Consider the following 13,090-nt stretch of genomic DNA (forward strand, 5'->3'; position numbering starts at 1 on the left):
GCCCTTTGTAGGCAACCTCAGGGACGCTTGCCTCCACAGTAGCTGGCTGGGCTCTCACTAAATGACAAAGAAACCACAAGAATTCCTCAAGCAATTCTTCACTTTCAAAGTTGAAAGATCAGTTGGAGCTTGCAGGTAATTTTCAAAGTTGCATTTAGCACTTAAAGAAATCTATTAATGCTACACGTATCTAAATCACTCCAGGTCTGCAAGCAGCGACATAGCATCAGAAGTGTGCCCTGGCCAGACTGAGCCCTCGCCAAAAGGCTCATTCTTGCAGACAGATACACACCGACAGTGTTTCGGGAAACCTGCTCTTGAGATATTTTTGTGGTGACATTTACATAGGCAGGATGCTTTTCAAAAAATAAAAAAAAAAAAAAATAGGGAAGAAAGAAAGAAAATCCAGATTCTGCAGACTTTAGAGGAATTTGTCACATGTATTTTTAAAGAACATATCGTCCCGCATTCCCGGGATATGCCCTTGATCTTGCTTTTGCTGCTTTTCCTTTACATTTTCCTTCTCTGCAATCAACCAAACTACCTGTTTATCTCCAGATGCCTAGCTTGTCTACTCGAACACTCCCTTAACCCGCCCCAAACTAATTATCAAAGTCCTGTCTTCCGTCACCCGAGTAACTTGACAGATACTGTAAAGAAAAGTAAACTGCTAAAGGCAGAACAAGTCAGCTTGAAAAATAAGATGAGCTGAACAGCCATATTCAATAAAAAAAGAAACAGGGGGAAGGGGGGGAGGAAGAAAAGGATTCCTTCTGAAAATGTATTGCTGCTGTGGCGATGTTCTTCTGCCACGGAAGCAACTGATTTGTTATTTAGCATGGAATGCTGGACTGTCTGTCATCCAGGTGCTAATACTCGGCTAAAATAACTCATTGGGAACTGTCAGTGGGATGTTTACATAGGCCCCAATCTTTTCTTCATGGAAGGAAATTTTTTACTGGAATTCATCTTCTTTTGATCTCACATTCAAAGCAACGGCAGCTTGATAGACATTCAAGTCTGAAAGCAAATCCAGACGCTGAAGATAAACCGCCAGAATATGACAGGCAGAAGCATCTAAAGCTTATAAAAATGAAGAGAACAGCATGTCGCCTGAGTATTACAATAGCAGAAATCAAGAGACATATTAGGTGGAACTGATCAGCCACAAACACAGTTCAAAAGGCAGATCACAGAAACAGAGGACTAGGCTAGGAGAAAAAAAACAATGGGAAAGATCTGGTTTACTGCCTCACCTCCCTTCTGAGCCCCACAGCGCTTCCTTGCCTGCCTCTTCACTTTTAGGAGGGGTGGGGTATCCAATTCAAATGTTCCTGTCTGACTCAGCTGGTCCAGTGATAAACGCTGCAAATGGTTTCCTAGCAATCTGTTTCGCAAAGGCAGGGGGAAGAGGCAGACCCTTACCTTGCTCAGGGTCCAGCATGCTGCATTTTATTAGCATCCCCTGCATCTGCTCTGCAATGCAGTTTCAAAAGACACATAGCCTGGGCGCCATGCAAGTGGGCGGTCGGGAAGAGAGTCTCTCCACAGAAGGGCTCTAAGTAGTTCGAGATGGGGCTAGAGAGCTCCAAGGACTCTAGTTCCCTGACATGGCTAGTTACCAAATGAGCACAAACGCTCCAGCCTCAGTCACAAAAATAGAAGCATTCAGTCCTACAGACAGAGAAGTGCTCAACACCTAGTAGCTCTGAAGCCCCCTAGTACAATTCCATAAAGGACTTATCACAAGATCTTTCTTAGAGGTACACAATTTTTTTTTCTTTTAAAATAAGCCTCTTCTTCTAATCAAAGTCAGTACACATAAAGAAAAGGTAACTCTCCCAGCAATTCTGTCCTCAGAGCTGTTTGTCAACACAACGTGAACGGGCAGCAGAAGGGAAATAGAATTCCCCATTGTAACTTAGCCTGTGGTTCCTCCTGATTCTGCACATCCTTCTGGGACTACAGAGCCAGATCTTCTGCAGCACCCTAGGATTTTTAAAAATGCTCCTCCCCCCTTTTGCACAATAAATCAACAGTACAATGTAGATTTAAAAAATGTACTAACCTATTTAAAAAGATGTAATCAGTTTAAGGGCTCGCCTCATGCAAACAACATGTCTGTGTAACTTAGTTACAAATGTAAAAAACACAAACAAGCAAACAAAACAAAACCCCTACTGGATTCTAAGACTGTTCTTTAAAAGTTACCTTCTCCCATGCCTACACAGCTTATTTGCTAAAGCTGATTATTGATCTTTAAATTGCCCTAGTTCCATGTCTTCCTCCCTAACCTAAAAAAAAAAAAAAAAAAAAAAGATACTTACTCCAAAAATCTCCCGACTAAGTATCCCATGTTGCTGTAGTTATTACGTTTACCCAAAACAGGGAGGTCTACCATGAAAAAAAGAGAATGCTAATTCCATTCCCTTACACATTCTAAAACATATTCTTCTTCCACAAAGAATGCTGTCACTACCACCGTGGGGTAAAGAGCAACCCTCCATTTCTCAGGGCTGCTGAAGGTCTTTTTAAAAAATCTGCCATGTATAAAGACCTTCATTAGTATAATTAAATGACTATTGGGGCTTTTTTTTGATATAAACAAATTTTGATATGTCATTTAAAAACCTCATAATAATATCATTAAAGAGCTCCCATTTTTAAAAGAGAAATTGTCTGCTCAGGGCCATGGAATAGTAGCCGTGCTCCAGGCCGCTTCCTCTCTCCCTTTCAGACTTCTGGACTTGAATGTCACCATAGACCTTGAATCCTTGAATGTGAAATGGCTTCACGCTAATTGCTCTAATTGCTTGAAGATGTGCAGGCAGGTGAAACCTGATCCCCGTGGCCATTGTAGAGACCAAGAACAACACTGGAATGTTTACACAGTGGTTTGATTTTAATAGACAGAAGGGCTGAGTTTAAGACAGCAAAAACACAGCTAATAGGTGACCCCTTAATGTAGTCCTCCTTAAAAAAAAAAAAAAAGACACACAACAAAATACAATTTCATGTTCTAAAAGGCAGTGTCCTAAATGCCAAGGTTATTTGCTTGACTCTTGCAGTGAGTACACGTTACGTTGCACCTGACATTTACACCCGAAACTCTACCCCGAATACATTTTTTTACCTTAAAACAAAAAAGCACTTTATATGTCAGTCACCTTACAAACAGATTATGACTGTATGGTATTTCCAAGTAAGTGCACTCATTTAAATTTTAAATTGAATATTTTTCACTACTGCAATACTCCCTGTCCCTTAAAGGGGAAGCTTTGTATCTCCTTGTTTATCCCTTTGCTTCTTCTGCTCCCTCTCCCCTCCATTTATGGAATGCCTGGCCCTTGTAGATTCCTTGACTGCAGTTAAAGTTGAACCCAGACCCTTTCACACTGGTGCTTAAGACAAACGTGCATCCTTTTGGTGCCTTTTTCCTTTGTTACTGTGTGGGACTGTGGTCTGCTTCTCATCTAGGGGCTAAAGCAGCCAGGGGAGTGGCTGACATAGTTATTCAATGACAGTGGCCAATCTCCCTGGATATTTTAATGAATTGAGATGGATACAGAGGTTTGACAATGGCTCCCCAGAGCCCCCTCTTAACGGAACACAAATGTAACCAATGCTGGACAGGAAATATACTACAGCAAGACCAAGATAAAAATACAACAGCACCTACAGGGTGTCATTAACAAAAGGAAACCAGCAAGGGTTAGGGGCAGGCTTAGACAGGGGTGGGGGGGTGGGTGGGGGGGTGGGTGGGTGTGTGTGTGTCCACACACACACGTTTTTATGTATATATCAAGAATCTGAACATATAGGGATATTTCCTATAGAGTCAAGTAAACACTGCTAAGGAGAAAACGGGAATTAAACATTTACTACAGAAAAAAAAATACCACGGAACAATGAAATTATTTTATGGTTAAGCTAGGCAATTAAAAGCAATAGATGCACCTTGCAAATGAGAGAAGCAGGTAACATCCCAGACAGCTGGGAGCACTGTCAAATGGCAGCTCCACGAAGTTCTGCTGTGTATTAACTTCTGAGGGAAAACACGAAGTGCAGAAGAAAAGGGGCAAAAAAAAAAAAAAAAAAGTCCTTTAAAGCTATGAAACACTTTTAGTTATATAAGGTAAGTAAGAAATATGGGAGCTTGCAGTGCCTGGACTATTTGTCCCCAAACACGGAAAGACAAAACAATTTAACAAAAGTAACTTCACAGAAGACCCTTTCCCATCACAGCCACCTCACCGGCTTTTATGGACACTCATACCTTGTTCTAAAAGTTACAATCCCCTATTAAGAAGCAATGCCTGCCGCTCTAAGAAGGGGGGGCGGGACGAGTGTCCATTTATCCACATAAAGATTAAGTATAAACTAGTCCAAGCCAGGGAGAGGAACACCAAGGGAAAAGTAAACAGGCCCCCACCCCCTGCCCCCCAAATAGTTCCCCTTCGAAAGCTCTATGCAGTGAGTGCCTGGTACCCAGGGCTGCCCTACTCCTTGGAGGGGTCAGCAAAGCTATGCTCAACTGACAGGTTCAGTTTACGGCAGGCCAGAAGTTTGTTTGGATATACTGGCCTTGCTCACCAACAGCTTAACAACAGATGGCTAGAAAACTTTCATTATGCTGCACAGGACTGAACTGCAAACAATCCAGAAAACTGTGAAAAGTTTAACTCCCTCTACACCGATGTGCCAAACCGGGGCCTGGCCTGAGCCAGTGAGCCCGGGGGGGGGGGGGGGGGGGGGGGGCAGGGGACGGCAGAAGTGGGGGGTAAAACAAATCAGCACTTGCTAAAGGCCCAAGTCTATTCCACGTGCCATCCAGATCGCAGAAGAGCAGAGACCCTCCTTAGTCTTGATTTTAACTGTTCAAAGCCCAGACCTTACAAGGAGTTGTACTGACTGCACCTTCTTTTTGATTTTCCCAAAATACACGGTCAGACCTCCCCTCCCTTTGGAGAAAGAAAATCTCTCTCCAGACAATTCTCAAGCTCCCTTCCTGTCTTCCCTCCCTCTGGAAATTGGGAGGACAAGACCAACAGTCTCACTCTAACACCTAGATTTAAATATGATTTATCCAAATCTGTATATAATTTAAATATTCATTAAATCGATTCAATCACATGAACCCTAATATCTCCTAATGCTCCAAGACAGGTTATAAATGCACCTTCAAAAGTTTAATTCAATTGGCAATCTGAGAGGCCTTATCACTAGAAATGTGTTATTTTCATATTATTCAAGAAATGAACAAATGTGCTTTCCACAAATGTATTTTAGAAGCTACCCTTTCCTGTTATTGAAAGAAAATTGTGTTTATTACTCCTTTAGCATAGTGTAAACTCATAAACGTCAACAGAGAGTACAAGGAAAGCTGTCAACTAAATATTGTTTCCTTCATGAGCTGTTCTTCCAAGTCAATTACGCCTTTCAACTTCTGGGGCATTGTATGATAAACTGGCAGTAAAAATCATTCACATTAATATACCATGGTGCCTTGCCTGCAAAAGGTAATTAAAGAAGTAAATGACTCATAAGAATAGACATATTAGCTGCAAAATGAAAGGCAACTGAGCTGCCACATAAAAATATGTACCATTAAGATACTGCATTTTCATATTCCTGTAATCAGCTTCAGTAGACTAATGCTTATTTAATCCAGTTCTGTGCTAAGTCCATCAACAACTGTTTTTTGCTGTTTTCTCCTTGACTGAACATTATGAGAGCAGGTTTGGAATAAATACTGCAATGAGATTTTTGCATACTCAATTGAAGAACAGGTTTTTACATTTTAAAATCTATTTTTTTTCTTTCTCTGAGAAATACAACATAAAAAAATTACTGGTGGGGGAGTGTGTGTGTGTGTGTGTGTGTGTGTGTGTGTGTGTGTGTGTGTGTGTGTGTGTGTGTGTGTGTGTGTGTGTGTGTGTGTGTGTGTATTGCTAGCTAGATACATCTCTTTAAACGGCAGACCATTTTAGGGAAAAATATTTGTTTCCACGTTCACCTGTTCTGACCCATACCACTGATGATCAGTACAGGGGAAAGGGTGCCATGCCTCCCCCTGCCAGATCTCTGCTACCTTTATAAAGCACTCCCGTTTGTTAATAGCATTAGCGGGATAAGGCAATTTATCCTGTGGCAGGGATGGAAGGAGAAAGCGAGGAGGAGGAAGGAGCTGACAGGTGTGCAGGAGAGGACCACAACCTTGCTTAGTGGCTCCTGAGTTCTCTTCCTTCCAGAGAGTGGATCTGACTCAACAGAACCTTCCCAAAGAGCGAACTGACCCTCAAATTAACTGCTCCGCTTTTCCATTCTCTGGCTTTCAAACTGACATTGTGCCTTGTCCCTCCCATGCTTTATTTCGGCATTCCCCGAGCAAGTCCAGACAAGCCACAAGAAGACATCGCCCGTGTGATCTGAGATTCTCCACTTAAGCTGTTCGCCTCCCTGCTTCTGGAACCTCCATCTTGACCAGCCAGAGGAGTCCACCATTTGCACTATTAAGACGTTTTGGGAACACTTAGATGCAGGAAGTTTCCTGGAGGCTGGAGAAACGCCTGTTCTTGTTGTGGAAATTAGGGCTCTTTGTTGATGACTGATGTGGGCCTAAGGCTTTGCCGATTCAGTTTGGGAGTTTTAGCTTTCAAAACTCTCGTGATTCCGATTCCTTCAACGGCCCAGGTTTCCAACCAGCAGTGAAAATCGGCCTATAAAACCTATCTGCCTTCTATCATGTCTGCCAGCAATCCACTCACTTTCAATAACATCTAAATGCATCTAGATGGGGTCCACTCACTTATCAAAAAAGCCCAAGAGATTGCTGACCTGTTTTTGTCTTCAGATGATACAGGCTTTCGACAGAGGCAAAGAGGTCTACATTTCTATACAAGTTGTCGCTTCTCCCCTTCCCTCCTTCTGCGAGAATAGAAATCTCTTTGGCTTTAAAACTGATGAGCAGCGAGCCAGGCCTCAAGGACAGCCCAGGATGTGGGGACAGCCCTACAAGGACCCTTTGCTGTTTATTTACCTTTTCACAGTTCTGAGAACTGCCGAGAGCCTCCCAGATTTAGGCTGGGTCTCTCCTCATATATTGTTGCCTCGATGTTCGAGCAGACACCACTCGGAACCACAATTAATGAGCTCTAGTCCTTTTTCTAATTAAGGAACAAAGGTTCCTGTGTGCACAGTATGGTGAGGCTGTCTGAAGAACACACGTGGAAGGAGAAGTGAATGCTTATAATTGCTTCAAAATGGGATTTTTAATATTTAGGAACATAATGGGATAGGGAAATCAGAGCATTTCCAACATCCTTTACAAATAAGGCTTTACAAAATATTGTTAGCTGTTAATAATACATCATTATCAAAAATGGAAAGTTATGAATACCATGCACATAACCTTTGTATTCACGTGAATTAACCTCTATGTATGAATACAATGATACATGAATTAGTTTTTACAAATACATTAAAAGAAGAAAAAGCCCTCCTAAAAAAAAAAAAAGAAAAAAGAAAGAAAAGAGGTGAGAAGGCAGTTCCTGTGAGCCTGATATTCCTCAGACCTTAGCAGATTAGGATTCAAATGTGTAATTAAGAAAGATAACCCCAGTTTTTATAGTAATTAGAGGCTGTGGGAAATAGGATCCTATCTCTCAAAAGTGTTACAAACATACCACACTTCCAAATAACCTGCAATGCTCGGGAAGTAGACTCACTACCAAGGGCAAAGCTGCTATGCTGTGAGCGAGCAGAGTAAATGACAGACTGGCGTTCAAGTCCATTAGCTGCTACGTGATAGGAGCACATTCACTAGCACGCGACCTGTGAAAAATCTTAGATCTCTTTAAATCTTTGAATTGGATTACTGCATTAATTCTTAAGAACTGCAATCCTTCAACCAAGTCAAATTACCCTCATTAACAGTGGAAAAACTGCCTCTGCAATAAGTTAAAAAAAAAAGATATTTATTACCTATAATCCCTTTCATGTACTTCACCTAGAAATATGATGAACGGGTGCCAACAACTTTGGCAACGGCAGCATCTTGATTTTGCATGCTGATTTGAGTTAAAATAAAACTGAAAACATTTGCATGGTGTCGAAAAATTTTTTTCACATCTACAGGACATTTCCTTTCATTATCCCAAGCCTCTGATAAGAAGCGAATAGCCCCATTTTACAGGAGAAGACACAGGGGACACAGACAGAGACATTGTGCCCACTGATTAGAGGGCAGGGTCTCCTGGTCCTGTTCTGGATCCACACTGCAGGAATTAATTCAGAAATACAGTCTTCTAATGCTCCTGTCATGTAATGCGCGGACTTCTCTCAATAACACTCAGGGAAGGAAAGGCAGGCAAAATAGATGCAAAGATCAGAATGCAGCTCTGAGGGTAGAAATGATCCCCGTAATAAATACAACAGAGGCTGCCTCAATTCTTCCCTCACCACATTCACTGTTACTGTTTAACCTGCCTTGAGAATGCGCCCAATATGTTCTTTTCCAGTGACAAAGGTAAAAGAAATGTAAATTGATCTACTCTGGCCTTGCTGCTCTCTGAAATGGTCTCACTGGAAATGTGATAACAGCTTGACCGATTCTGAGCAACTTATGGTACTTTATGGCAAATGAGAGTGTTGTTCTGGCTGACTGTTGTTCTTGGCTCTGGGGATGGGACTGCTCTAGTTCTATGACTTCTCAGCACAAACCAATGCAGGTTTGTGCCGAGAAGGCGACCAACTGGGGAAAGGGGTCTGTGTTTATGGAAAGGGACGGTTTTTATACCATGTACCATGGAATGCGAAAAGGTGAACATGCAGAAGTTGCTTTCTAGAACTTGAGAGTAACCAACACTTCTCAAGAGCTATAAAATGCTAACTGGAGTTCATAATGAAAACCCAGAGGCACTACAAGGCTCTGAAGTGCCTTCTGAATCATCAAGAAAGAAAAAGAAAGGGAAGAAAAAAAAAAAAAAAAAGATAAAACTGTGCTCTGGATAGTTGTATGTGAAATGCATTTACTGCAACCTACCGATTTGAACGTAGGCAGTCTTTATTTAGTACAATGATGATAAAAATCAATTAAGCAGAATATTATCGCTGGTAATCCTATAATCTACCGTAACCTTCTTTTTGTGTAACTTCCAAAAACCAGCTGTTGTTCAGATGAGCATTTCAATCCCACATCAGACCTGCAGAGCTGTGGTCAAGTCTAATAATAAGCGAGAGAGCACTGATCCATCTCAGTCTGTAGCAAGCACTGACATTCGTTGCCTTTCTATCCTTCTAATGACCCTGCAAGGTGGGAGTGACCATACCCATTTTACAGAGGAGGAAAACAAGGTCAGAGAGGTTGACTAACTTGGGCAAGGAGAAACTACAACTAAGGTGGGTGTATGACTGCTTGGAGGTGAAGGTGAAGCTGAGAAGTCAGAGAGAGGGGGTGTTCAGAGGAGGGCCGGGAGCAAAGAGGTTCTCCTATCTTGGGGCAATACAAATTTGCAGGAAACCATGATCCAAACATCAGATGGCCCATGACCTGGAGACTCATCACCCACCTCCTGCCCAGAGGCACTGCATATTTCAAAGGAGAATATGGGAATTGCTCCTCTTTAGCTCTACCATTTGTAGAGTCTCCTGTCTTTCTTTCAAGAGCTTTGTGACTGGCAATCGGGTGCTTTTCAAACAATCAATGCTTTACCAGTGATCTCATGATTAACTTGGTTCATGACTCTAGCAACCTTTCAATATGAACGTTAAAGTTGCCTTTGCACAAGTACCAGACCATACCTTCTATTGACACATCAAATAAACATAACTTTGGATGCATAAGCACAATCTCGGCACTGGGCCTATGAAGGTGCCCCTTCCAAAGGCTTAGAGTCGAACAGAAATTAGAGATAAGATACTGACAACCCACAGATCCAGAAATAGAAAGCCACTACAGAGGAATCTTTAATTAAAGAACAACTTCATGTACATGTCTTTTCTAGCCTACTCTAGATAAGGCCACTGAGATTGCCCATGAGGAGGTGATATTTAAGATGAGACCCCCAAGTTGAGAAGGAATCACACAGCCAAGGAAGAGAGAGAGAAAGTTCAAGGAGATGGACCATTGGGGCTGAAAAATCATAGGCAGAAACAACATGCTAAAAGATGAACTGAAGAGCAGCTGGTGATATACAACTGTGCTGTTCCAATAATACTGTCTCTTCAGTCCTTTTGAAAAAGATTCTTTCTCTTTTTCAATCCTTTTAAGGCAAAAAGATACATACAGATTGCAAATATGCTTTCAATCAAATGGCCTGAAATATAAAATGCATTGTGGTGGCAAAAAACTCTAAAGGCATAAAGGAGTTTATGCAATTTCGACAGAAAAATAAATACCTTCAACTTGGCCCCTGTTTCTGTCTTTACCTTTTTTAATGTTGCAGTGCACTGGTGGTAGGCAGAAAGCTAACATGATCTCCCACATTCCTACCCCTTGTCCCAGATAGTTCATCAAATAGTGGTCAAGACGTTGATTTGCAGGGTTTTGCAGCTGTAATTAAGGTTCCAAATCAGCTGACCTTAAGATAGATAATCTATTTTTTTAAATTTTAATTCTAAACAGGCCTGAAAAAAAGAATCACAGGGGGTCTATACTAGCATTTAGCAGTCAGAGAGAAAGCCAGGGTTTCCAAGCAGGAGAAAGTTTTGATGCAGCGCTGCTGGCATCAGGAAGAGGAGGCCACCTGGCAAGAAATAGGGGCAGCCTCTAGAAGCCCAGACTGGCCACTGGCTGACAGCCAGCAAGGAAATGGGGACCTCAGTCCTACAACTACAATGAACTGCATTCTACCAACAACCCGAATGACCCTGCAAGCAGATTATACCCCCCCCCCCCCCCCCGCAGTGTCTCCAGACAAGAATTCTGTCCAGGTAACACCTTCTACACTCGGACCCTTCTGCAACTCTGAGCAGAGAAGCCAACAGCTCTGTGCCTGGACTTGTGACTCACAGGACTGGGAGCTGACAAATGGGCGTTCTAAGCTGCTAAGTTTATGGACGTTTGTTACGCAAAAACAGAAAACTAATACATGTCGGAAAGAGATGGAATCTCATCGCCTGTGTCTAAAGTTTATGGAAGAAGCTCCTGGAAGGGAGGAGTGGAGGGGAAGGGAAGGCAAAGATGGAGCGTGCATTCTGGCCCCACAGGGACCAACACAGAGAACTCATACAGGGCCACTCACCTCTCTCTGGACTCACTCTTTTCACCTGTAAAGAGGAAATGAAAGCCCTGGGCAGTGGTGAGGGTGAGGGGCAGCTTAGGAGAACACACAGGCACAAACACTCTGGAAGTCATAAAACACAATCTGAGTTTTCATTGTTTGTACTGCTTCTTTGCTGGGCCATTTTGATTGCTGATTTTCAGCTTCCTTTTTTTCAGTTATTCCCATTATTTGGGAGAATGCTAATCAAGACACAAATATATGGAGTCATCCTTGGCTAGAAAAGCAAAGATGGACCCTAAACCACCCTGGAGGTTCTTGGCATTCCAGGCAAAGGATGTGATGCCTTCCAGGGGAGAGGCGCAAAGAGGTCAGTATGTGTCCTCGGTGAGGAAAACCATGGCTCCCGATCCATGGCCATTTGGAAGGTGGAGACAGACGGCCCGGGTTCAAATCCTAACTCCACTCCTGACCTTGATCTTAGCACCATGCTGTTTTCTCAGCTGTGAAGCAGAAGTCACGGCAGCACCACCTCCTAGTGATGTTGCAGGAAGTGAATTACATACAGAGAGTGCTTAAAAAAAAAAAAAAAGATTTATTTATTAGAGAGAGAGAGAGAGAGAGAGAGAGAGAGAATGAGCTGGAGGTGCAGGGAGACTCTCAAGCCGACTCTACGCAGAGTACGGAGCCCCACGCAGGGCTCAATCTCACAACCCTGAGATCACGACCTGCACCAAAACCGAGAGTCAGACGCTTAACCAACTGAGCCACCCAGGCGCCCCTGCAGAAAGTGCTTTTAAGACAGAGTCTGGCCTTTAGTAAGCATCATATAAGAGCTATTATTATTATTACTATGACTATGGATTCCAGAATAGAAGCTGATTTTTTTTTTCCCAGAAAGTCTGTTTTCTCCCCAAGGGAATTTGGAACAATTTGGAAGATGGGGCTCAGTAAATATGTAAAAATGTATCCATAATAAGGATTTTACCACTAATGACTTTTCATGGTACACTATAAAACCCATCTAATCTCTGAAGAAAAAGCGAGAAAACCCCTCCACAGTCATGATTTTGCCGCATAATTTTATGTTTGCTCAAAGGAAAAAAGACTATAAAGGACTTTAAAACCATGATTTATTGCCTTTTAACAAGCAGTTTTGGGGAAGCCAGAAAAGAGGATTCCCCTGCTGAAAGGGCAAGGGGAGGTAAGGAATTTCAGCGAGGGGGTCAGACACAAGAGCAGTCAGGAAAAGGCGGCAACGGTACAACAAAACAAAGGCTGACCCCAAGTCCAGTGTGTACACTTCCTTCTTACCCTCGCTGGTTCACTTACTGAACTCCTCATGGCCTTTCTCGCGGGGCTGGGAAGTGAACGGTGAAGTCAGCTCTCCCTGACCTTACGACGGAGTGTGCGAGGCAGATCAAGAAGCGGACATCAGGAGCAGCACAGTGAGCACCCGGGTAGGGGTTACCAATGTCCATGGCTGGGGTGCAGAGGCAGCTAACCTAGGGCAGGTGCCAGTGTCCCAACACCTGAGCAGCGAAGGATGCCCATTAGTCAGGAGCGGGGGTGCACAGAAAAGGGGGAGGGGCAGGGTGGGTTCTGGGCAGAGCAATGAGTGTGCCTGCAGGTACAGACACAAATGTGACCATGGAGTATTTGTTTGGAACCTCACAGGAGGGGCCAGAATGCCAAGAAGGAGCTGGACGAACCACAAGAGAGAGGCTGTGATTTGTAGATCTTGTGCAAAAGTTTGGACTTAGGTTAATTATTATTTTTTTTTTTTTAATTTGCCAAACAGTAAAATCGACTCTTCAGGTATGGAGGGTATGTAGTACTATGAATTTTAACACACATGTGTAAATTCA

At 42.8% G+C, this 13,090-nt stretch overlaps 1 protein-coding gene across 8 annotated transcripts in view; it reads right to left on the reverse strand.

Annotated features, from left to right (window-relative positions):
• FOXP1 (forkhead box P1) overlaps nt 1–13,090 on the reverse strand; it is a 574,460-nt gene that overhangs the window by 169,784 nt on the left and 391,586 nt on the right. The window lies entirely within an intron of this gene.

The sequence above is a fragment of the Zalophus californianus genome, chromosome 1 (genome assembly GCF_009762305.2).
Source record: "Zalophus californianus isolate mZalCal1 chromosome 1, mZalCal1.pri.v2, whole genome shotgun sequence".
NCBI lineage: Eukaryota > Metazoa > Chordata > Mammalia > Carnivora > Otariidae > Zalophus > Zalophus californianus.